The sequence below is a fragment of the Callithrix jacchus genome, chromosome 2, assembly GCF_049354715.1.
Source record: "Callithrix jacchus isolate 240 chromosome 2, calJac240_pri, whole genome shotgun sequence".
Lineage (NCBI taxonomy): Eukaryota > Metazoa > Chordata > Mammalia > Primates > Cebidae > Callithrix > Callithrix jacchus.
This window is the reverse complement of record NC_133503.1, coordinates 87,170,803-87,198,290: the sequence shown is the minus strand read 5'-3', so window position 1 is coordinate 87,198,290 and position 27,488 is coordinate 87,170,803. Positions and strand designations below refer to the sequence as shown.

The following is a 27,488-nucleotide window of genomic DNA, read 5'->3' as shown; positions in this document are numbered from 1 at the left end:
TTGTAAGTATTTTTTTTTTTACTATACCATTCTATAATTAGTATTTTTACCTTCTTTACATGTTAGATACTAGGCCAATTCCAAAAGGTAATTAATTTATCTTATTGATCTATCCCACTTTGAAGATGGGCTATTTATAGAAATCAATACATTTAAAAATACTCAGAATATAAAAACACATTATTTCTAAAAACAGCAAATTTCTTAGCACAAAGCAAAACTCAGCAATATTTTCATAAGGGATGCTGTATGCTTTGAGCTGCTAACCAAGAAAATAAATAAAATCTGGCACAGATTTGATAATCGTCTGTTGGAGGGGAATGACAATAATATGCATTTTCACTCAGTGCAGATAACCCTCCCGCACTGTCTCTGGTACAGAGGAGGTGCTTGATATTTGTTAAATGAATTAACAAACAGAAATTCCCTAAACTTTATTAACTCTATGATGATAAACCCAAAGTAATTTCTCCAATACCCTTAAACAAGATGATCATGATTAAAAGACAAATACTTGGATGGCTATGAAAAAGGGCTCATTATTTTCAGATTTATTTTAATTTTAACTGGATACATACGATCTTAATGATCTTTTATTTTACATTTTAAAATATGAGTTTGACACACAAGTATAATTATGGCTAAAGTAAAAAATAGAAAATGGAGAGAAAAGGGCTTTGTACTGTGGAAAATTTCAAGCATACATAAAAATAGAATCATATAATGAATCCCCGATTACCCACCACCAGGTTCAATAATTATCAAACACAGCCAATCTCATTTTATCCATACTTCCAACTCCTCCACCCATCCACTGAATTCTTTTGAAAAAAATTCATGACAGCATATTAGTTAATCTATAAATACTTGAGTAATAAACACATTTTTAATAAAAATAAAATTTCACACTAAGGATGGATGATTGTCATAAACTTAACATTTCTCATCCAATAGAAACATGACCAGAAATGTCATTTCACACTAAAAAGTACTTTTATGTCTTTGGTATGGTCAGCTTTAACCTGAGCTCAAAGCAGAGAGATATTTTAAAGTGTAATAAAGCTTCCTCCTTTTTGCAGCTTGCTTTACTTCAAATTTTTGTCATTGAATTTAGAATGTGTTAATGACTTAATGAGATCCAGGCTATTAATGGAAACAGCACCATTTCAACTTTAAAGTTTTCCATAAGAAGTGAGAATATTTTCTGATTACCACCACTTTTATGGTAAAATTATTAATATTTGACTCCTAGTGATGGAAATTCTAAGAATAATTAGTATTATGTACTAAATTAGTCATACTGATTTTTTACAATTCATTATGATTTGTCAGTGGAAATCATTTCTGGGAGTTATGTTAGTGTGCATATGCATTTTTGCACACATATATATACACATAAAATGCCTTAGAATTATAAGAAAATTCTATAGTTTGTTGTCACACACAGATATAGCTATACTTGCTAAAATGTTAAGATACATGAGGACAAATAGCTGCTGTTCTAAGCCTTTGACTGTTTCTGCTACCCAGGCCATCTAGACCGCTCCATGGTCAGGCAACTAAAAGGTTGAAATTCAGCACAGTAGAGATGGATGGCTCACTTCCAGCATTAGGCCAATCTGATTGAAAGGTGCATGTATTAGTCGAGATCTCCAGAGAAACAGAACCAATAGGAGGATACGTGTGTGTGTGTGTGTGTGTGTGTGTGTGTGTGTGTGTGTAGGAGAGAGAGAGAGATTGCGATTTATCATAAGGAATTAGTTCATGCAATTGTGGAGGCTGAGAAGTCCTGAAATCTTTCCTCTGCAAGCTGGAGACCCAGAAGAGCAGGGGGATGTAGTTCCAGTCCAAGTCTGAAGGCCTAGAAAACAGGAGAAACAATCATGTAAGTTCCAGTCTGAGTGTAGGAGAAGGTTGATGTCTCAGCTTGAAAACAGATTGAGCTAGCCAACTCTTCTTACTGGAGACATTGTGCTCTATTCAAGCCCCCAACAGATTAGATGAGGCCAACTCACCTCGGGATGGGAAATCTGCTTTACTTAGTGTGATTCAAATGGTAATCTTTTCTGGAAACTCAGAAATAATAATAACTCAGACAAACACACTCAGAAATAATGTTTAACAAAATATCTGGGCATGTTATGGCCCAGTCAACTTGACACATAAAATTAACCATCACATTGTCCCTGCTTTATTGATTAGTAAACATTTTGAAAAACTGCTTATTTAAAACACAGTATAAAACTAATCTTTTGAGTTGATAAAAGTTGGGTTAAATGGTGGCAGGAAAATAAGGAATAGACGCAGAAAAGCAGAATAGAACTAATTAAAAACCAGGCTAAAAGCTCTCTATGTGCATTAAAAAAACAGGACAACTCTATCTTTCAAAGCTAGAGAACCAGGTGGGAAACAAATAGACAACAAGTTGAATATCTCTTATTCAAAATGCTTAGGAGCAGAAGTGTTTCATATTTCAGATTTGTTCAGATTTTGGAATATTTGCATATATATATAATAAGACGTCTTGAGGATGAGACCCTTCTTAACATGAAATTCATTTGTTATTTAAGTTATTCATTTATGAAATTCATTTCATATTCATTATGAAATTCATATACCCTTTATTATATACATGGCCTTATCTATTGTGGTTTTATACAATATTTAAGTAATATTGAGTGAAACAAAGCTTGTATTAAATACTTAAGTGTAAAATTGTCCACTTGAGAAATCATGTCAGTGCTCAAAAAGTTTCGGATTTTTGATTTTCAGATGAGGGGTGCTCACCCTGTATAGAGACAAAAGTAACAAATCACATATGAAGAGTGCCTCATGAACACCACAAAATGGGCGCATGAAAACTGAATGACTTTGTTAATAAAGGGTTCTTCTGGTGAGCTTTATAAAAACTTGCTGTATAATGTAATGTGAATTTGCTGGGAATGGTTTTGTAATAAACTCTATTACCTTATGATCAATTCATCAACTTTCTGTAGCAACCAATATTTTCCATTCCAGCACACTGGTGCGCATGGCTTGCCGAATGTTCACTGTTGGCAGATTTTCTCCAGTCCGGCAAGCACCTACTAATTCAGATATATGTTGACCAATACCATAGTCAGCTGTGTTTGTTTCCACATCAATTTATGCCGGTTGTACTTACTTGAAATATGTAAACTGAAAATACATTACATAAATCAATAAACCATGAATTAAAAATTTTTTAAAGTTGCTTCTATGAATTAAGTGGAAAACTTATTCAAAATTAGATAGAGATGAGTAACTAAAAATTACCACTGAATTGCCATGGATAATTAGTGTAAAAAATAGAGTGGAGAATCATCTTACTCTAGAATGACTTTACACCCAAATTACTTCACAAGTATCTCCAAGAGCTCAATCCACCTTAAATAAGTGGATTAAATAAAAATTATAATTTATAAATAATACACAATGAAGTAGTTCATTAAGAATAACAGCATGTGTTCAATCATTTGACCTAATGGCGTTAAATCAAAAGATTGGTAAACAAATGTTCATTCATTTGTATAATTTGTATAATGATGAATAAATGCATATTTTAGTTAAAATTAAAAAGGGAGACGTGCATTAAATTTTTTAAAGTAAATGTCTTAACTGATTTTTAATTAATAATTAAATTATTTATTAATAAATAAATAATTAATTAATCAGGAATTAACTATAATTCCTGATTGTGTCAAGATTTCTACCTTATGTAATTTTAGAATCAATTAGAAGTTAAAAGTTAAGTATTACTTCTGTTATTTTTATATGTTCTTTAAAGACCTATATATAAGGCTAACAGAATAGAATAAGGGACTTGTATAAACCTGCTTTGCGTCTCCTTTTCATGTACACTATCCATGTTTGAAGTGAAGTCTAAACAAGGGTCTAATTCTCTTGTCCTCCCCTCTATGAAAGAAAGGGTGAGATGACCTGAATCAACAAAGCATTATTATCTGTGTTTATTTATTCCAGGAGATTCATATTCTACCCAAGGCAACAGCATCATTTCCCAAGAGAAAGGAGTAGCCTTGGTGCTCTAGGCTGGGACTCAGGGAGATCAGAGGCATTCGCATGAGGCTGAGGGACCAGGTTGTCCCCGGAGAATTATGCCTGGGGTGACTGCTGACACATAAGAATATGTGTTGCAGTGGTTGCTGGGGGCTTGGGTGAGGTGAGCTGGTAAAAAGTGTACAGCACAATTCAAATCTGCAAAAAAATAGTTTCTTTGTATCTGGAAACTGATCTCATCTTATCTTGGAAACCCCTTTCCTGTTGATAATAGCAGAAAAATAATAATTGCACTTGCCAATTAAAGGTAAATTATTCTCTTAGTTTTAATTTCTTAAGAGGATTAATTTTCACTTTCAAAATTTCTACTCCCTTTCTTTCTGTCCAAACTGGCCTCTGGAAGAAGCAAATGCATTTTTATAGTATTTGGGGAGGCCAATCTCTTCCTCATGCCATCCTGTGGTCTTCAACATTTGTTGAGATGCACTATCTTTCGTCCTTACTGGGTGAGATATGCAGATGTCTGCTGAGTTGTGGCTGGTCTTGTATGGACTAGTGCTGTGCAATTGTGCTGAATTTCACAGATCACTAACCATGGACTTCATCATTGCCTTTTTATGCATTAACTCCAGTACCACAGGTTTCTTTGTGGGGCTGGTCTGGTACCTCAGTGCCCCACAGGGAAGCCCAGAACATTTGCCTGCTACCCCACACTTTGATGCAGTGTGCAGGATTCTGTGAGAGCTCAAGGCCTCTATGTCAGTGATTGCTATGCTCTTCAGACACCAAGACCAAACAGACCATAGAGCTTTGCTAATGAGTGTAGTCTCACGGACTGGTTCTGTGGACACAGTCCATTAGCTCCAATGCCACTGAATTGTTCCTATTTTGTATCTTCCTACTCATCGTCACAGAGAATTTGGCACTAAGAGAAGAGCTAGGACACTTGCATATGACCTCTTACCAAACCTTTACCCTGTCTTGGCTCTGCTCCACATCCATTAGAAAAATCTTTTTGGAAGGAAACGGTGGCTCACACCTGTAATCCCAGCACTTTGGGAGGCCGAGGTGGGTGGATCATGAGGTCAGGAGTTCAAGATCAGCCTGACCAATGTGGTGAAACCCGGTCTCTACTAAAAATACAAAAATTAGCCGGGCGTGGTGGCATAGGCCTGCAGTTCCAGCTACTAGGGAAGCTGAGGCAGGAGAACCGCTTGAACCTGGGAGGTGGAGGTTGTAGTGAGCAGAGATCATGCCTCTGCACTCCAGCCTGGTGACAGAGTGAGACTCAGTCAAAAATATATATATATTTTTTTTAATTTCTGTTAGATAAAGTATTTCCTTACAGCCTATCTTCACTTCTTTCTTTACTGTGGCTTATACTACTTATGTTCACACTCCCATGTTTTGTTCTTAATATATAAAGAAAAGTTTGGAATTTTTTTTTAAGTTTTTGTTTCAACAGGGTCTGAATTTTAAAACTGTTGTTTCACAAAAGATTCAAAAAATCTGATTTTAGACTTACATCTGAGGAGTGGCATTTGTGATCCAGGGAATACACTATTTTCCTGAAATAATAAAACTCTGAGTCTAGCCTTAATTGTTGAAAAGAAATACTGGGAAGAGGAAAACTGGATTACTGTAAGGGAAAATGTATCAAATATTAAAATTCCCATTAGATACATTCTTCCCTGGTGAGATACAACCCACTGCCTTTTTCAAACCCTGTTGTTTCTATTTGGCTACACACTTGCCCAAAGATCTGCCTTGTTCTTATCCAAGGTATAGCAATAAAAAGTCCCTGGGAAATGGGGTTCCTGAATGAACTAGAAGGAAACTGAAAAAGTGAGTAATAACACCAGAAGGTAGAGTCTATCCAATATGGGATATGACTGATGAATTCTGAAAGTATTACGTCTTGCACAAACGCTCTCATTCAAGGACTGGGAAAACAGGGCAGTTGGCCCTTTATGCTCAGTTCATCCCCTTCCTGATCCTACACATCTCTTTTAGGTGTCAAACATAAAGTAGCTTTAAGAACCTCTTCTTTGCTCATAAATCACAGACCTAAAGAAAGCAGTACCACAGAGGGGTGTTTTCTCATATAATATGTTAGCCATTTCACTGGGTCTTTTCCAAAGACAAATTGACAGGTGCACTGGTGATCCAGCCTTCCCTCAAGTACAAATACCATGAAGCCAACAAGATGATGAAGAGCTTCTGCTCAGATATTGATTGCCTTATGGTTTTGAATCCTACCAGGACCCTATGGTCAGTGACACTGTGTCTATTACTGGTTTAAAAAACACAGTTAGTCGAGAATATCATTCTGTACATTGGCATTTGTAATATATAAGCTGAGTATAAAAAACTGCAAAACTTTACTACACACCTAGTAGAATAACTAGAATTAAAGGTATAATCACATCAATGTTGGCAAGGAAGTAGAGGGAATTTAGTTCTCATATACTGCTGTTGGGAATATAAAATGGAAACCACTTTGGAAAGCAATTTGGTAGCTTCTTATAAAGATTAACATACACCTACTATATGATTCTGCCTTTCCACTCCTAGGTATTTACCCAAGAGAAATATAAGCATATGCCAAAACACAGACTTATATACAAATATTAGCCGCCTCATTGGTAATAGGCAGTAATGGGAAGCAACCCCAAAATCTATCGAAGGTGAATGGATTAACCAATTTTGGTATACCCATACAATGGCATGCTATTCAACAATAAAAGGTACTAAAAAGTACTGAGCATAACATGGATGAATCTTAAAATCACTATGCTGAGTGAAAGAGGCCAAACAAAAAAGGTTACATAATATATTTTTCTAATTATATAAAATTCTGGAAAATACAGACTATAGTGTCAGAAGGTTATCAGTGTCCCTCTGGGGATGATGAGGTCAGGTTGGGGGACAGGCAAGAGAGATAAAAAGGGCACAAGGAAACTTTCAGAGGTAAGTTTCAGAGGTAATCAATATGTTCACAATCATGATTATGGTAATGGTTTCGTGGGCATATACATTTGATGCATCATTAAGATAACAAAGCCTGATGCTGGTTTAATAAAAACAGACACACCGCCCACTCTCAAAGATGAAAGTAAAGAAAAATCCCCTCTTGGCAGGGCATGGCTCACCCCTGTAATCCCAGCACTTTGGGAGGCCGATATGGTGGATCATGAGATCAGGAGTTCAAGACCAGCCTGGCCAACATAGTAAAACCCCATCTCTACTAAAAATGCACAGCTGTAGCCAGGTGTAGTGATGGGCACCTGTAATCCCAGCTACTCGGAAGGCTGAGGCGGGAGAATCGCTTGAACCCGGGTGGCAGAGGTTGCAGCGAGCCGTGATCGAGCCATTGCACTCCAGCCTGGGTGAGAGTGAGACTCCATATCAATTTAAAAAAAATCCTCCCTTGCTACACATGATTAAAGGCATTTTATTTATGTATATCTTCTTAGTCTGTCTTTTGATAAGGTTGAGAACAGCTAACTCTTTCTCAAAATGTTCTGTCTTTTGGACAGGCCAAATAATTCCACTTTTCTAGGATTTTTTTTAAAAAGTATTCAAGAATAATGGTTTTTATTCACTTCTCACAGGTCTTTCAAGTAAAATGTCATTTGCAAAAAGAATTTGTTAGCTAACATTGAATTCTAAAACCACTGACTTGCTAAACACATGTTTTAGCTGATGTATCCAATATGTGAGTATACAAAGTGTCATTTATAGGGAAAATCCAGATACGATGTGTCTACAATCAGAACAAGATCACTATTATAAAATAACCAGCCTCCATGCAGTGGGTGTTAGGAAGCAGAGAAGAGCATTTGATTTTTATCTGGATAATTCTAGAGACAGGCAGTATGCATTTGAGTAGTTCATTGATTCCACAGATTTCCTTCTGCTAGTACATCGAATAATGCCTCTGGATCTTCTGAGCCTTAGAGTATCTGTTCTGCCTTTCCTTTTCACACACTCACCAATCGCCAACTTCAATAAAAGAGAATTAATTTCTCTTTCTCTGACGCTACTAGAATGCTAGATAAATGGTATTTTGCTACCAAAACAATTTTATAAGGGGTTAAGAGTTTATGCTTATTTCTAAATTCCAATGTTAAAAATCTATTTCAAATTCACAAAAATAGATTAAGACTTATTAGACATAAGCAGTCACACTTAATACAAATCAAATAAAACGTTTTAAAAATGTCTTTACCGCAAAACACACTGCCCTGTGTGTACCTATGCAACTGTCTTGCATGTTCTGCACATGTACCCCAAAACCTAAAATGCAATAAAAAATTTAAAAAAAAAATGTCTTTACCATCAAAAAGTATGAAATATAGTTAAGGGTGTCAAAGAACAAAATTTCAGCAAGCTGCGTTTCAAAGATCAAATTGGTTTTTATTAGTGTTTTGTGAATCAGGCAGCATTCCATCTACAAAACAGGGAGGCACTGGAATGAGCTGAGCAGAGGGAGTAGGCTTAAGGGCAGAAAGGCTGAGGAACATCTAACAAGAAACAAAACATGAATTCATTGTTTAAAAGCTACTTTTCCTTATAGGGTTAAGGAAGAGGGAGCTTCCTTAATATGCCAGCTTAGGGTGACTGGACCTGTTTGGATTGGTTGCTGAAATCCGGTTTGTTTTTGTTGTTGTTGTTTAAACTGGCTTTTTAAAAAGCCATGATCAGTTTGATTATGTGGCACCTAGCGTGCATGATTCCATTCCAGTTTGGCCTGGTGTCTTGGGGCCTTATGTACAAGCTCAGTGCAATACAATGCATAAATTTAATTTAACAGAGGTGAACCGCAAACAGTTTAAATGAAAAAAAGAAATTCTTTTCATTTAAAGCTCAGTGCAATGAAAAAAAAAATGTCTTTTCATTTAAAGCCCAGTGCGATACAATCCATAAATTTAATTTAACAGAGGTAAACCGCAAACATTTTAAATGAAAAAAAAATTTTTTTTATTACAAGTGGAACAAGTACCTCTCACAAAGCAGTACATGATTAAGTATCCGATGAACATCCCTGAAAATGGTCGCTGTGGGAGAACAGAGGTTCATTATAATTTGAACTAGTAGGGGACAGCTTTTCTTCAGAGTCACACTGAAGCTTGGTCTTAGAGGGTTGTGTAACCTGCACCAAATGTTTGGCTAGACCCAGGAAACACACAATTGCTTTTGATAAATCGCTGGGCTGCCGTTCTTTGTTGGGAGAGTCAATATGTTCAGGAAAGGCACTCTGCCAGTAAAGTCCGTCCCCTGGGCTGGTGATGCTGACGGCCCTGCCAGTGGGTCACCCTGCTCCCAGGCCAATCACACAGTGTGACTGGAAGTCTCAAAGGATCAGTCAGAAATAGCTCACTTGTCAGAACTGGGATGTGTTTGTGGAATGGTTTGTTGAAGCACCTGTGCCCACCCGTGTCTGGACATAATTAGTCCCTCGTTTTCCCGAGTGGTAAACTTGTTCACAGATGTTACCGGAGGGAAAGAAAATGTTCAGTGTTTATGCAGTGAGTCTGCTCTGAAGAAGCCATTATGCTTAACTAAGGAAATGCCATAGTTATTTTTGGTATTTTTTAATTTTAGACGTCTTTATTATTTGCAGGGCTGACCAAAAGACTTAAAAAAAAATCCACAAGTAAACAGCAAATCCTTGTTTAATATGGTGAATGTTACTGGTTTCTGGAAAACAAAAGGACAGTCAGTTACTCTTGCAGCCACCCAAGAAGCCAAACGTCTTCCTGCTATTGACCAAGAAATCTGGTGACATAAACATTTACCTTATTTTGAGCTAGAACATCTAACTCACAAAATAGGCTCTGCCAGAATTTCTCTCTATTCCTAACATATCTGAAAGCAGTAGCAAATAGAGAGCAGAGATAAAAGAAGGGTAAGAGAAAGTTTTCCATCAATCTCTCATTGTCAATCAAGGAATTTCCACCTCATAAAAATTATCTCTAGGTCTTTTAGAGATAGATAACTTAAGTCTTTTCTGAGCTGGATAAATAGAGGAGAAGGCATTCGGGTTCTTAATGCCTAAGAAAATGTTTATTGTCTATCAGGAAATAAAGACAAAGGAATAACAATTTATGATTTTTTTCACATGTGTGAAACTTGTATCAATTGGAGAATTAAAGCAATTCTACAATCAACTGAAGTCACCTTTAATTAGTTTAAATAAAAGTTGCTTTAGACAGCTCTCTGGGAATCCTTTCCTTTTTTCTTTCTTTTGAGATAGTTTCACTTTGTCGACCAGGCTGGAGTGCAGTGGTGCCATCTCGGCTCACTGCAGCCTCTGCCTCTCAGGTTCAAGCAATTCTCATGCCTCAGCCTCCATGGTAGCTGGGATTATAGGCACCTGCCACCACACCTGGTTAATTTTTGTATTTTTAGTAGAGATGAGGTTTCACCATGTTGGCCAGGCTGGTCTCGAACTCCTGACCTCAGGTGATCCACCTGCTTCACACTCCCAAAGTGCTGGGATCATAGGCATTAGCCACTGCGCCCAGTCTGGGGATCCTTACTTATGGCTACGTTGGTGTACTGAGGAGGGGCGGGTGTCTTATTTTTCTTTCCTCGTTATCTCTGACCTTAAGTTGCTATATCTATTGAATTTCTAATTTCCATGCTTCATTCCAAATGCCGAATATGACACTGACGAATACTGCCACAGATACCATTGACTCATGGCTATGTGTGGAGGAGAGTTGTTTTGAGAGCTCCTCGCTAAATCATGGTTCCAGTGCCAGAGAGGCTAACCATCCTGCCCTAACAGGAAATGAAGAGGAGCTGAACGTGGCATGTCTTTCACAGGACACTTCTTTCACCTAGCAGATGGCTTAATGCCTAGCTGTCTGACCTGAGACCAGGATGTCCCTCACATGGAGAACCTGGTTATATTGGCAGACATCCTTGAGACTTGCCTGACCTGTGTCCAGTTTATGCATACCTGACCATGGCTTTAGCACTGGGAGCCTGGTCTTGTGTTTGTCCTGGCCTTCCTTGGAAAACCCAGTCTAGGGTATTCCCTCATTCTTCAGAGGGAAGGTGAAAATTCAATGCACCACCAGAAAAAGAAAGATAGTCAAAGCTTTTTACTCACAGACCGTGGGCAAGGAAGTACAATGAAACGAGGGGGCAACACTCCATCCCTGGGGTGTGCAAGGCAAGAATGAAAGGTCAGGCAGAGAGAATATGGGTCACTTTAAGTTCATGGGCAAATGCCTGAATGGTTTATTTAAAGGAAGTGGTGAGAAAACAGGGGGCCCAGTCTGCTAGGCAGGAGAGATGCCTCTAAGTTCTTATCTCTAGCCACCAGCTTTAGCCATTGGGTGCGGTGTTCTATTTCTAATGCCCAGGCAGCAGCCCTTGCTGTGTTGTTCCATTCTAGGTTTCCTGAAGATTTGTAACAAAAGGTGTCGGTGGGAGAAGGTGGAGCAGTTCCCATTTAGTAGTAGGTATTCATTCTTGAAAAAACACTTCAGACGTTTCTGTAGCCAACAGGCTATCTTTTCTAACAAGATTCTATCTTCTCTCCACACCACAACTTTCTGCTCTCTGTCCAGATCTCCTTGCCATTTTGTGAACGTCTTACTCAACCCTAAATTCAGGATTCTTGTAGAGTAGTTTCTCTGTCTCCCAAACTTTACCCAGACTATTTCTATACAATAGAACTTTCTATGATGACGGAAATGTTCTATAATCTGCACTACACAATATGGTAGCCACTAATCACATATGTATGTTAACCACTTAAATGAATTAAACGTGACATTAACTTTTAATTTATTTACCATGTACATTTCAATAGCTCTAAGTGCCTATTGCTTATTTGATTGGATAGAACAGCTCGACATCATCCAATGTTGACCAAGAGGGGCAGCTTCTTCTGAACCAGACAGACCTATTAATGTGTGTTTCTCAATAGACATAATTCTTTCCCTGACAGAAAGCAGGTTTTCCCCCCACTTGCTAAATATCTAATATGGTTTGTGTTCCTGTGCATAAAGCAGCTATAAAATACTGAAACAACCCTTGGATTAGACATTCGTATTCTATTACCTTCAACCTTGCTTTCTCAGATGCCTCCTTTTAAATATATGCTTTTAAATATATACATTCATTTAATGCCAGTATACTAATAAAAATTAGTATATCTTGATTCTATATTGAAGTACATGACAAATAATTTCTTAATGTAGCCAAAAGTTTTAGTATATCTAAGTCATGATTTTAAAATACATCATGTCTGTCTCTAAATTTTAAGGTACACTTCGGCTATATAATTTTGCTTTGGTCAGTTGCATTCAAGGAAGTTTGGCATTCTATAATATGGGAGCATGTGCTCAATTTTCAGCTTAATATTCTTTCCTCTCAAAGAGCAGAATATGCCTCTACTATTGTGGTGTCATGCAATGAATTGTTATTGCTTTTGGTATAAAGAATAAGCTTTGGAGTACTACAGTTCTTCCAGAGGAAGTTTTACTTATCCCAAGAGTGTACATTTTGTTACACAATACATATTTGCCTTCTACATTCCTTTCTTTAAAATGCTTATTACAAATGTTAATATTAAACAGATGGGTTTTGTTTTTGTGATTGGGTATGTATTTAATAGACGCTGTGAACACTTCCCTTCATGAAAAGACTGTTTTGCTCTTGAGCCAAGAGTTGACATATTTCTTCTCAGAAACACTCCCTTGTTTAGCTATTTGCTTGTTCTACCTTTAAATTTCTTCTGCGTTTGGAATCGACTCATTTAGGTGTTTCACACAGAAAGTTAGTATTTCTTTTTACAAAGACCAGAGAAGAACGGTACACACTGGCGCATTTCCCACCACGCCTAGCATCACCACCTTCCAGGTGCGCCTTCCTTCCCACTGATGAAGCAGTTCTGCTGTCCACATTCTGTTGGGCAAAAAGAGTTCTGTGAAAGAAACTATTTTTATTGAATTACCAATTTATTCCCTATTAATTAATCACATGAAGTAAAATCTCTTTTTTATCCAGTCAATACAAGTTTTCATTCTTCACATTTATCACTTCAACTTTGAATCACAAAGATTAGGCAAACTCTTATTTTGTCACCCATAATGCAGATTTGTTGCTTTTAAAGTCACAAATATCGTTATTACATACTTCAATTATAAAAGTAACATAATTGCATAAATAGAAACATAAACCCAAAACCCCGCAATTCTTCGATTAACGGCAACCATTATTTCTTTTCATGTAAATATTCTCACATAGTTGTAATAATGATGGTCACACGATTTATTATCTTACTTTGTAATCGACGAACATTTTATTATAAGGCGTTTCCATGTTATGACATACTCTCCTCAACCCTCCATTTTTATCACCATCATTACAATGGCTACATATTATTCCATTCAAGCATAACACTATAATTAATTTAAACATTCCCCTATTTGGGAACATTTGGAATATGCTTGATATTTGATAAGATAAAGAAGACTGCTGGAGGCATCTTTGTGCTTACAGCTATTTACATATTTTGTTTCACCTAATAGTGAGATTGTTCACTTATTTCTAGATAACATGTTAGTCTACATAGATCTATATTTAATAGAGTAGATCTCTCTGTATCTATTATTGCTTTCCTACAACAGTTAAATCTTGAAACCCTAACATCAGGCAAGGGTAAAACAAATAGGTATATTAGAAAGAGACAATCTTCTACAATGTTAAATATATTAACTAATGTATTCAACGTATGCTTTTTAAGCAGTATTTCAGATACTACACCTGATGTACTAAGAAGGCAACAATGACCAAGTAGCTTGGCACATTGGGCTGCTCTAGCAAAATACCATAGACTGGATGGCCCAAGATTCGGGTGCCAGAACATTTAGGTTCTGGTGAGGGACCTCTTCTGGGTGGTAGACTGCTTTCTTATTGTGTTCTCACAGAGTAGAAGGAGCAAACAAGCTTTTTAAAGCCTATTTTATAATACATGGACAATAATCACATTCCTGAGAGCTCTGCCCTCATGACCTAATCACCTCCCCAAAGGCTCCAAACCTCCTAATACTGTGGAGCTTAAGATTTCAATATATAAATTTGTAGGTTAAGGAGGAGGTGGGGCACACAAACATTCAGACCATACACCGTGGGAGCCACCGTCTCTGTCTTGATGGGGTTTTCCTTAATTTGGGTAGTGCAGACTGGTTTACAGAGTGGCTAGTGCTTTGAGAAAGTAGAAGTCCCATGGAAACACATAGAAGGGACTGAATCCCCTCCTCATAAAGCCTTGAATGGCTTCTTAAAGAAAGTAGCATTGAAATAATGCATAATAAATGAGGAATTCATCAGCAAAACTGTAAGATGGGATAGGAAAAGGGGGATGAGTGCGTTTCAGTAAATCTAATGGCACGTGAAAGTGAAGGGGCATATATATATTAGAGGAACTCAGAGAAGATAGTACTCCAGGAGAGGAGACTGTGAGGAGGACCATTGAATGTTTCTTTTGCATTTTACCTAACATTCAGCAGCAATCACACTTAATGCATAATCTTTGATTAATAAATTGAGTTTATCATCAAAACTGACTTTCCAACAAAAGCCATCTCATTACAATACAAGGCAACATATTAGAGGTCAGTTAAACTGCATCCTCGCCAGCATTAGATGATATCATTTAGGTCACTTAAATTGCAGGATAATCAAAAAGACATATTATTCATGTTTATACCAATCATTTCAAGGTCTATGGAGCGATTTAAGGGAAACCCCTAGAGAAGATCTGTTCAGAGAGATATTCCATAATTCTTTTCCTGAATACTGAGATTCCTATTCCCTCTCCTTTGGCTTAAGGTATTGAAAGCCTTCGTAAATTTGCAAATTTATTACTTAGAATAACTACATATTCAATTCCTTTTGGCTATGAACACTTTGTAATAAGTTGTGTTTTTTTTTTAAGTGGAATGAAATAGATAGAATAGATCACAGTGGAGTTAAAGTTTGATTGTAAATTTTGAGATGGAAATGATCCTGAATAAGAATTGCTCCTTGGAAAGTGAAAACTTAGGTATTGGTATCGGACTTAAAAAATACTTGGAAAACAGAGATAGAGAGTAGAAAGGAGATATTACCCTCAAAATATTATAAAATGTCTCTAAATCATACCCTATTCACAAATTTTTCTAATCCCAGTGCTGTTCAAATTAGCAATTTTAGAAGAAAATGAAAAATATCTTTGAAAGGTAACTCTTTTTAAACATCAAATATGACACCTTTTAGTTGCATGGCCAATTTCTCTATACAATATAGACCAACAGGATCATGGTTTCCTTTATACTCTCGCTATTAGGCCACACATTGGTAGGTATGGCCCATATCTGAGAAAGCCATAAAAAACTGCACAAAGTAGGGAGGATGGTGGTTAATTCAGGTGTTGACAGCAAAATTGGGGGAGTAATTAAATTTTGGTTTCGTTTATAGCAATCATTATAACTACTATTTCTAGTCTTATCATGTGACATTTGCAATTCACTGTTTAAATACTGTGGCAATTATTTGGCTCTCTAAAAATGTTCTGATTCTCCTCCTTCTGGGCATGTGGTAATTATTGTGATTTCCTAACTTCCACAAAGTCGAAACCTGCTTTGGCCAATGGGAAGAAAAGGATATGATGAGTGTCTCTTCCAAGTGGAAACACTAGCCAGTGGGAGATGAAATCCAATGGATTTGCTTTGAACCATACCCATTCAACAGTCGATGGAGAATGTGGAAATGTGAGGAGCTGACCATGAAGCTGCCTATCTGTATTTGGGTGTTTACACTCAGGCCATTAGATGAGGCATACATAATTCTGTACCTAATTTAAACTACAATTGTTTGTTTTTCACAGCAGCTAAGATTGTAACCTAACTAATGCAATGAGAAAATTGAGGTGTTAGAAAGAAAGCTATGAAAGAGTTGGACAGAATTGGAAAGACCAGAGCTTTGGCGGTAAAATATTCTTAAAAATAGAGCAAGTAAATTGAAAATGCATTGTTAACAAAGTTACATTCACCTTGTATGTGTTTAGTATTAGGAGAAGCAAGTGTTATGCTTTTTCAAAATAATATACATTAGTTAATTTGCTATAATTCTGCAACCCATATCTTCAGTATTAGATAACAAAGAATGCCTTTGCATACCAATGAGTTTCAGCAGCAAACTTCACTTTATGAGCTCACTCATAGGAAGCCACTTGTTCTATCATTCCTCAGAATAGTGTAATTAGAGAATAAGAAAATATAAGAATCACTTCCAAATCTTATGCCTCTTTCCAAGCAGCACATGAATGAATGTTCTCTGCTCCTTGGCAGCCAAAGAATTACCATTTTCCAGGCCCAGTGACTTTCTGTAGGCTACTGAGTATAAGAAATGGAATTTGCCTTAGGGCTGATAGATTATTAACCTAGCTCTGAATGTACCAGGTTAGATTGTGTAAATAAATAAGAACTGTTAGGCTGCATATAATAGAAAACATTACAAGTAGTGACTTATATTATAATGATACTTCTTATTCCATTTTTCAAAAAGTCTAGAGGTAGAAGGTACCAAGAGTAGTTGACTATAGCGGCATAATGACATCAGTCAAAGTCCTAGATATGTTCTATTCTTCTATTCTGCTATTCTCAGCATGTTAGCTTCCACTCCTCTTGGATATAAGACGGCTCACCACACTCCACATTTATGTCCTTCTTCAATCCTATTAGAAAGCAGGAAGCCAGAAGGGAGAACAAGAGAAGTTTTATCCCTGCTGTCCAAATGAAGAAGGAAAATCCTTGCCAGAAGCCCATTAAGACTTCGCTACTCAAATTGTGGTCCTCAGATCATTGCATCACCCGACACTTGTGGACTTATTAAAATGCAATGTCCCTGGCCCTGCTTGATTCAGATTCAGCATTTTGACAAGATCCCTGGGTGATACCTATACACAGTAGAGTTTGAGAGGCACTGCTCTAATAGATGTTTTCCTATGTCTTTTTAGCCAGAAGTTGTGACAAGACTATCCCCAAGTGGAAGGGAAGATGGGAAAGTAATCTTTCTTCAGCCCTTTAGTGGAAACAGGAAAGAGCCAGTGAGGTAAGAAATAGATGTTGGGTAGATAATTCCCAGAGTCTGCCATGGTATTTTTCCAGGGACATGGTGGTACAGAATGCCATGCTCCCTACAGTTCACTGTGACTCTCTGAGTTCACATAGCCTATGAAAGCTGCCCAGAGAATGAAGCACTGGCCTCACCAGTAGTGTTTTTAACAGCAGGTTGAGACTTTAACCGTGTGATTTTGGAAAGGTTTCTTGTTTTTTTAACCTTGGCTTAAGAGAACCATCTGACCCAGGGAAATTCAAAGGAAACATAGTAAAGCTGATATAATTGAAGGGAAGGTGAAGGTAAAATAACAGGTTACTTTTGAGTTTTGGTTTGCATGAAACATAAAATCTATTCCCATGTACCCTTTTTTCTCTGCTATGCATTACTTTTCTGGCCTTACTTAAAAATTTACTTAGAGGATTGTTTATAAATATGAAATAACTGGCTTAGAGAAGTCTAGTTTAATTTATTAAATGAGAACTGTGCTGTTTCTAAATTAAGCCATTAATAAACTTAGTCTTCTTAAGTGTTTCATAAAGTAAAACTGTAATAGGCTTTCCAATTATACAAAGTAATGAAACATGAGAACAAAATGGCAAATAGAAAAAAATAATAAAATAAAGGAAAAATGTGGGACACAACTTAATCTTGAGCCAAGAACCTTGTAAACTCTAATTTAAGCCAATCTCAGTTTGACTTCCTGGTGATTACATGATGATTTACATGTGGTTACATAAATACATCTGCACACTCATTTAGAAGCCTCCTAAATGAGTGATTTTTTTCCTGCTGGTTATTAAAAGGCACGTTGAGAGTTAACTCTTGGGCAACATTTTCACCTTCTCCTAACCAAATCCTCTTTTTGCCTCCTTTATAGAAAAGATATATTCCCAATGAACCTGTATCATTGTTGCCTTACCAGTTTGATATGACAGAATAAATTGGATCTAATCTGAGAGAAACAGACATGTCTGCAGGGAAAAAGCAGAGGAAGCTTCAATATAGAAATGGTTGTTTGACTTCAGAAATACTGCACATACTCAATAGTGTGTCCTTAAAGTGAGAGCAAATATGTCTCAGTGGTCACAAACAGGAGAGCAAAGAACTGGGGGCAAGTCACTTCTTACATCACTTGGCATGTTTTAGGTGCATATAGTTCTCATTGAACTGGCTGGGAGGCTCCCACAGAGATCTGCTGGCAAACTGGCGCTCACTAAAACAACTGACTTTCCATAAAAATCCATGCCATGGGTGCCAAAGCAAACTTGTAAAAATTGTCCACTTTCAGGCAACCTGGACAAAAACCTTAGGAGGGCTGGAGTCATTATCAAAAGGACTCTATACGAGCCAAGAGAAATGTATTCCTGGTTTATTCAAATGCAGGTTCTTGTAAATGGCACTGCCACAGTGAGCCAAATCTGCATTTCATGCCAGGAGCTTGGATTAAGCTCAGCCTAATCTGGCCAGTTAAAACAATGAGATCCTTTTGGTTCTTTTACCTGAGATGCTAAAGGAAGATTTTGGAAATGTGATGATTCTGGGCCTTAAATTTAAAGATTTAGGTATTCATGGGCGATTTTGGAGAAATCCTATTTTTAGCTATTCAGATACATTGCAACCATTGAACTAAAAGAAAAATAATTTTCTCAACAAAGCAAAAAAACAAGTTTGATTATGAAACTCAAAACTTGAAGACAATTTTTTTTTCTTTTTGGTATCTGAATTTCATATTCTCATCAAATGTAAGTTACATCCAGTCAGTTTGGTGCTAAATCAGAATTTCACCACTTGACCTTGGCACAGTTACCTGGTAATGAGGATGAAAGGTACATGGAACAATTTGTGTCTATCTGAGTCACTAAATTTTCCTTCAACAGCACAAATGTGTCATCTGTTTTGTCATGACTTGTCTTGAGTAATAGAAGCTGTGGTGGCCGCAAAGAGGAATGGGAAGGACACTGGTTGCAGATCAGGAGGCAATATTTACACGTAGATGTACATCTGTAAATGCATAGTCTTTCTGGGAGGATACACAAGAAATTGGTCATGAAAGCTGTTGCTGCAGTAGGGTACTGGAGTGGGGATCTGGTGAGTCAGGGATGGAAACAGAACTTATTTTTTATTTTCCAATTTTATTTTGTATGTGTGTGTATGTGTGTGTGTATGTATGTTGTATGTGTGTGTATATGTGTGTATGTGTGCATGTGTGTGTGTGTGTGTGCACACCTGCACATGTACATATTGCCCATCCAAGAAAATAAACAATAATAACAAAAGACAGAGTGAGAAAGGCCGTATTTTCATTGGCTCTACTTTAACTGGGTGGATAACTTTTTCCCCTCTGGACTTCAGATGCCTCTTTTCCAAAATAAGATGGAATAGAGTTTCGTCTGCAAAAATAGCTAATATTTCTCAAAGCATTGACTTTACAATAGTATAAATAAAATTTTCCATTCTGAGTCTGATGTTAGAGAGATAATATATTGTTAATAATAACAATGTGAAGCATAAGCACTATCTTACCAGCCAAAATTTGAAAATTCACGGTTGTTTATTGAAGAGCTGCTCTGAGAAGGAGCTTTAGAGGAGAACAAATGGAAAGGAGAAGTGACTTGGCATGGAAGCTGGGGAGGACAGGAGAGCTGGGTGATTCCAGGCCTAGAGGATATAACAAATAGGGCATATGCAAGAGAGAATCTGGTGAAGACCAGGTTCACCTGGCTGGGATCATCACCTTCTCAAGAGCCTTTGCCAGTCTTTGCTTTTTCTAGATGCGAGCTGACCTCATCTTATTTTCCTATAATTTGGCTCTGATCTCACACCTCAGAGTCTCTACTTGCCCACATATCAGACAAACCCTAGCTTCATTCTGTCCTACTATAATTCCATTACAAATTTCACAGGAACACTTGGTCTCAGTTCTCTGTCTTTGTACTTTCTCTAGCTAATTTTTGCGTTGCAGAAGTGATTTTGCCCTTAGTCACATACAACTGAATGTCTTCAGCTAAGCTGCTTGGAGCAGGTGATATGGAAAAAAGCATGGGCTGTGAAGTGAGTCAGGCAGGGCCTGCATGCACATTTCCAAGGTGTCCTCACTTATTAGCTGTAGAAATATGAACAAGCTACAGAGACTCTCTGTGCCTGCTGCTTCGTTTGCAGTGGAACCCCTTAGTTATGTACTGTGAATCTGGAAAGAGTCTGTTGACTCAGCCTATTCTACAAAGAAAGCATTGTCACTCAGAGTTCCCCCTACACCCAGAGTTCAGACCACAAACCTTAGCCTTAACACTTACCAATGTTTTGGACCAGATAATTTTTTTGTGGATGACTTAGTTGTGCTTTTTAGGATGTTTGGCAGCATCTTGTCCTCTACCCACTAGCAGCACTCCCCTTCATTCTATATGCGACAAGCAAAAATGTCTGTGGACATTGCAAAATGTTCCTGGGGTGGAGGAATTATCACCATTTAAGAAACTGATCCAGAGGATGTTTTCCTATTAAGTTTCATTTTGGTTCATGGGAAGTCAGCCTAGGGTGGGTGTCTGTACAATAGCATCCTCATTCCTTACCACGTGTCCTCAATTCAGCCTCTTTTTCCAGCATCCTTATCCCTTACGATGGGCCCTCAATTCAGCCTCATTAGGTAGTCAGCAAGGACTAGACAGGTACGGTACAGGTCTTTACCTGAATTGGCTTAGGGCTTTCAGGGTTCAAGGAGAGCCTCTAAAAGGTAAATACACTTAATCTTGCTGATAATGACCATTTCTTGGTAAAACCTTCATGTGTGATTCCTCTAACAAAGTTTCTACTTTAGCAAAGGTCTGCAGGAAATCAGGAAAGGAAAAGAGACAGAAAACTCTACCTGTTATAGCAAAGGGAAATCCCAATAACAAATTGCCCGGCACAAGACTTGACTTGCAACAAGAATAATCTCCACGTCTCAGAATACAGTGCTCCGTACTAACCAGCTGTCATCTCTCTCTTCACTCACTCATGGTGTTGACAAACAGTGTCAGCACCAGGCACTGTCACTATGACTTAGGTTTTGAACTCCTTACTTCTTGGCTGGATGATGTTCATACTAATCAGGTCTTGAAGTCAGTCTAAAAACTTGGTACATTTCTTTGCCTGTAAAATCAATGAAGTGTTTAATGGAGAAGAGATTTCTAGTGGGTGGGAAGGCAATAGTTAAATGTATCAAAGTCATGGTGGGTGATGAAAACAAGGAAAAAGTCTTGGCTGAGCCAATTGGGAGAACACCAGTGATGTTCTCAGAAGATGCTTCAGTGAGAGAAGGAAATAGAAACCAAATGATGGGGTAGAGAAGTGATTAAATCTGTGTGTGTGTGTGTGTGTGTGTGTGTGTGTGTGTGTGTGTGTAGAATAGAACCAGGGGCTTGGATCACTCATACTCAAGAAGTGGATGGCAACACACAGTAAATGCAGATTCTTTTCTTTCAACATAGAGGACAGCTGAGTCTGTTTAAAAGTTGAGGGTAAGATGCTAACAGAATAGAAGAAATTAAAGGTGCGAGAGAGGAGAGGCCTACTAGGGGAGCAAATTACCAAAGAGAAATATATCCCTTTCTCTGAGACTGGTGGAAAGAAGGACAATTAGAAGTAATTTCCTCATAACTTACTATCTTTAATTAAGGAGTTGAAAAGCACTTTATAAAATATACATTACAAAGTCGAATATTAGACTCTTATCAGCCCTGAACACTAATTTAAATCGTCTTTAGAAACCTTTGGGTGATAAACTACTGATTAAATATTTATTTTTCACATGCCATAAGGCTTTGGACTTCTGCCAAATCTATGAAAAGATGCAAAATTATTTCAAAATGTTAACATTCTAAGGTAAAAAAACTTTAAACATGAATCTAGCCTTCACATTTTCTAACTTTGGTTATCTTCAACCAACTGGTCACTATGATCTCTTTTAACAAAATAAGGTGTGTGCACTCAGTGGACCTATTTTACCAGACTTCACAAACATCCTGTTTGGATCCCTGCTGCTGCCATTGCAATTTTCTTTTTCTCACAGAATGTAGTCCCTGCCAAGTTTAAACAAACTCCAGCATAGTAGGCAAATACTCACTGAGAACCTACTATGTAAAGGTGCTCTGAGTCCTGATTTAGGGTTGTTGGGAAAGTTAGGAAAAGAGGTCAAAGACCAGGGTAGAGGAGTGAGCCAGGGCAGCCTGGAGAGCCAGGATTGCAATGAGTTGCCCAGACTCACAGCAAACATTTAAAACCTAGACTCTCATGTCCCTGAAATAGGAGGCCTTACAACACAGTATATACAAAATATTTTTATTATCTGTGGAACACTAGATACAACACTGAGAAAACATCCCCTATCCATAGGAAGGGTGATTGAAAGAAAGACATCTTTCTATCTGTCCTGGCAATGTTTTTATTATGGCAAAGATAAAGCAAAAGCATTGTCTGACAATTTTTTTTTCTGTGGTGTCAGAATTTATATCTGTATCACATAAACAAATAACTTAAAATCATCTACTTAAATGCTTCATCAATTTAAAAATCAGACCAAAAATACGTATTTGCCTGAAGACAATTGGCTGGACTAGATGCAATTTTGAAGTCCACTTGAGCTCCAAGAGTTCTATTTCTATAATAAAACCACTCAAACACATAAAAAATATCATAAATGTATTGCCCCTTTTCAAAAAGTCCGTTTTTCTCCTGAACACACTTAAAGGAAAATATGCTGCTCTTTTTTGTTTGGGCAATCTGTGGAGGATTACCACGGTTTCTGTGGCCTCCTGGCCGCTTTCTGTACATTAGCTTGTCCATGATATCATCAGAAGTCAATACTGTGAGCTCTCTGTATGTATGACCCTCAGCATGCATTCCCCACAGAAGCAGTGAAAATTGTTTTCAAGGGTGACATAATCTTAGATATTGCATTTGTTTGTGGAAGGCCAAAGAACCATAGCACATAAACAGATATAAGGTATGTCCGTGATATTAATGAGGGAAGATTAGGAAAATAAACCTTAAAATTCTTTGTGTAAGATGGGCAATAACACAAAAAGGTTGAGAAACACTGTCTTAGGGCAAGAATTCCTTGAGGATTTAAGATCTGATGGACAGGACTCCGATGCATCAAATACAATACGTTTTTAAATTTTTTTTTTTTTTGAGACAGAGTCTTACTCTGTGGCCAGATGCCAGGCTGGAGTGCAGTGGCGCGATCTCGGCTCACTGCAACCTTTGCCTCCCAGGTTCAAGCAATTCTCCTGCCTCAGCCTCCCAAGTAGCTGGGACCACAGGTGTTTGCCACCATGCCCAGCTAATTTTTGTATTTTTTTAGTAGAGACAGGGTTTCACCATGTTGGCCAGAATGGTCTCAATCTCTTGACCTCATGATCCACCTGCTTCAGCCTCCCAAAGTAAGTTTTAAAGTATTTAAAGTGTAACATCTCCTCCTTTCCTTTTAATCTACCACAGGACACTTTTTGCATTATTTTAAATTTAGACATTTTAAAGTTCAATATAGTACAGTATATAAAACTCAATTTATATGAAGACTGCTCTTGTGAAGAAAAGCATATTTGAAAAATGACTCTCTCTTTTGAGGTAAGACTTATAATGCAAACATTGCCAGGACAGGATTTCTGTCTTTTGCTCTCCCTTCCTATGGTCAGGGGAAAATATTTTGTATATACTGTGTTGTAAAGCCTCCTGAAACAGGGACAAGAGAGTTTCGTTTTTAAATGTTTACTGAGTCTGGGCAATTCATAGAAGATGTTATTTGATGGCAATATGGCAGCAAGAATTAGCAGAAGGCAGTGGAAGGAAAGCCACTGGGCACCAGAAAGACACACATGTCCATCCCAGACTTGCTTTAGAATATCCTCGCCAAGGGGGCAAGTTGCTTAATGCCCTTCAGCCCCAGTTTTCTAATCTGTCAAACAAGGATATAAATGCCTACCTTGTAAGATGGTTAAAAGTTTTGAGATAACGGATGTCAGGTGACTGTAGCTTGCTGTTTCTGAGTTAGGTGATAAGAATGAAGTAAACAGCAATTGGGTAGAAGAGAACAAGGCACTCGGTGGACCTATTTTGCCAGACTTCACAAACATCCTGTTCGGATCCCTGCTGCTGCCATTGCAATTTTCTTTTTCTCACAGAACGTAGTCCCTGCCAAGTTTAAACAAACTCCAAAGGATTATTGGTAGCTTGCAAAGTAAGATTTGAGCTTTTCATCAATGAAGAGTCTTGAGATACAGGCAGAGATACAAGCAAGAAGCATTTCTCCTGCTCCATGAAAATATGATGTATACCTTTAATGAAAAAGTCAGGGGCTTGTGCAGGCACAACAGCTGTGATTTTATGAAGGGAAAATAATCCAGAATTCCATGTGGTGGGGCTGCTGCCACAAGGGGTCAGATCTGGATTATTGATGGAGGCTGGCATCATCCCACAGTGACACAAGCATAATTGGATATCACATAACTTGAAATAACTGGCAATTGTTTTAGGTGAGAAAAGCTCAAGCAAGAGCAAACCAGACCAACTTTAGTAAAGGCTTCATCGTCTTTGATCTGAGGCTGACTTATTGAATGCCTGGAGCCGGAACAGAAGAAGGAATATGGTTATCTTTGAAGCTCACGCTGGTTGCTGGTTGCCCACTCAACAGATGTGAGCAGTTTAGCTGTCACCATAAATCAAGGGCTCCCCGACGATGTTATAAATAGGGATGGGTGAATATTTTGGATTCATTAGCCTCCAAGTATTCTTCAGATGTTTTGGGTTCAACTAAACAGAGTACATCATGCAGAACACATACCCTTCATGATTTTTAGGACCTTTTGTGATTTATGGAAAATAGAATCCATATGTTTCTGCTTCATTTACACTTAAATCATCAAAAGGTTGTGTGTTGTAAGAGCTATCTGACGTCCAAGATGCCTCTGCGCATGCTTTAAAAAAATACAAGCAGCTTAAAAGTTTTGGTCCTTCGAAAAGACCAGAGAGAGAAAGAGAGACAGGGAGAAGGGGGCGGGGGGCAGAGAGAGAAGGGGGAGAGAGAGAGAGAGAGAGAGAGAGAGAGGGAGAGCGCGCCTAGGAACGCCTGTTTTGCTAAGATGAAATACATTTGAACACTAGGAAGTTCAATTTAGGCTGAAACTACAAACCCATGAATTAAAAATGAGTCCAGAATTTGGAAAGAAACGAAGTCTCCACTCCAGCCAGTTTTAGAAGCCGCTTCGATGAATGCAGAAAAGCAGCTGGCACCTCAGCCACCACACCAGGGAAGAGAGGGCCGAGAGTGCACCATTAGCTGCAGCTAAGAGTGCTTGCAAGCCTGAGTTATTCTTGGGCCTCCTAAGAGTTGCTCCAGCCGGAATAGAGACTATCCTGCTTTAGCTCAGAAATATCCACTCTCGTGATGTTTTCCTGTGGTTGTTCTGCTGTAGGCCAGCACTTCCTGTCTCTTCTTCCACCATCTAGCCCAAATAGCCAACCACTGGACTGAATACTGGGTGTGTATTTGGGATGTTTATTGGGCCCTTTCTTTAAAGAATGATCACATTAAGCTCACAATAGGGCAGATAAAACATGCAGTTTGTGTAAAGTGAAAAGTGTGATAACTAAGGGCTACAGTTAGTAAAAGGCAACATGTAAAACAAAGTTTTCTTGCCCCCATCTCAATATTTACTTGCTGATATTACATCAGCTCTATGTTATTGTACGCATGTATTATTATTTTTATATCTTACCTTATAATTTTGGAAGCATCTAAATTAGAAATATTTTATATTATCTCATAAATTAGATATCTAGAAAAGTTCAATTCAACAGGTAGGATCTAGATTAGACGTCTAGAATAGTTAGATTAGATATCCAGAATAGTTAGAATAGTTAGGATGTGAAACTTTACCGTCTCTTGGGATCTCTTGCTTGTGTGGCCTGAAGAGTCACTTCAGCAGAATTAAGAGTCCTGTGAATTACCTCCATATCCCAATTACATTATATGGGACAAGCGGGAGGGCTTTGCAATGTTAGAGGTGAAGTTTGTTGTTGTTGTTGTTGTTGTTGCTAACCCCTAAGAAACATTCAGTAAAATATTCCTTAATCTCACCACCCATACGTAACCACTGTTAATGTTGGGGCATATATTCTTTGAGTCAAATTGTGTGTTTGTGTGCACATGAGCACACACAAAGAATGTGATGAGATTATACTATCTATTCTATTTTGTAGCTTCTCTTTTTCATTTAGCAATATATTGTAAACTTTTTCCTAGGCCGATAAACTGTTGCCTCATAAGCTTTAATGCTTGCAGAGCATTTCACTGTGGAATTGTACTACAACAATCTTAATATCTCAGAGTATTTTTAAATATGAAGCTTGAAAAAATTATTTCAGATATATTTTTAAACACTGACATTAGTTTTTTAAAATGTTATATATGTCTTATGACATCTTAAAAAAATAGACTAAGCATACCTTCTACATCTCGTAGTTTCTTGCATTTCAGACCAAAGCATAGAACATCCATAATATATATATGACAGGGAGTTTATTAAGATATATTGACTCACATGTCACATGATCACAAGGTGAAGTTTCACAATAGGCCATCTGCAAGCTGAGGAGTAGGAAAGTCAAAGCCTCAAAAGTAGGGGAGCCAACAGTCCAGCCTTCAGTCTGTGGCCAAAGGCCTCAGAGCCCCTGGCAAACCACTGATGTAAGTTCAAGAGTCCAAAAGCTGAAGACATGGATTCCAATGTTCCACAGCAGGAAGGATCCGGCATGGGAGAAAGCTGAAGACCAGAAGACTCGGCAAGTCAAGTCCTTTCACCCTTTGCCTGCTTTATTCTGGCCACACTGGCAGCTGATTAGATGGTGTCCACCCAGAGTGAAGATGGGTCTGCCTTTCCCAATCCATTTCCTCAAATGTTAATTTCCTTTGGCAACACCCTCACAGACACACCCAGGATCAACACTCTGCATCTTTCAAGTCAATCAACTTGATACTCAATATTAACTGTCACAGAATTGTTTAGTCTCTAGAAAAGATCAATATGATAATCAGTAAATATTGTTCTCTTTACTTCCTTAAAAAATAAAAATAAAAAGCTGTTTCTACACCAAGAAGAGCCTTGTGATTTAAATTTATCTGTCCCTGTTGGTTGCTCAGTCCATCGGTAAAGTTCCTGGAGTCAATTTAGAAGAAAACTGACAACCATACCTGCTTTGCTCTCTGTTTCCCATCAGTTACTAGAGAACTCAGTCCTGTCCCTTTTGTTGACAGGTTGCCAGGATACATCCAGGCGACAAATGCTGTG

General features: G+C 37.9%; 1 long non-coding RNA gene across 1 annotated transcript; it reads right to left on the bottom strand.

The window, feature by feature from the left end:
* Nucleotides 1-550: 550 nt before the first annotated feature.
* On the bottom strand, nucleotides 551-27,431 carry LOC108590584 (uncharacterized). The gene is made up of 2 exons (XR_001910156.4): nucleotides 26,742-27,431; nucleotides 551-1,861 (listed from the first exon to the last, which is right to left on the bottom strand). It is a non-coding gene; the product is annotated as an uncharacterized LOC108590584 (long non-coding RNA).
* Between the last annotated feature and the right edge of the window lie 57 nt (nucleotides 27,432-27,488).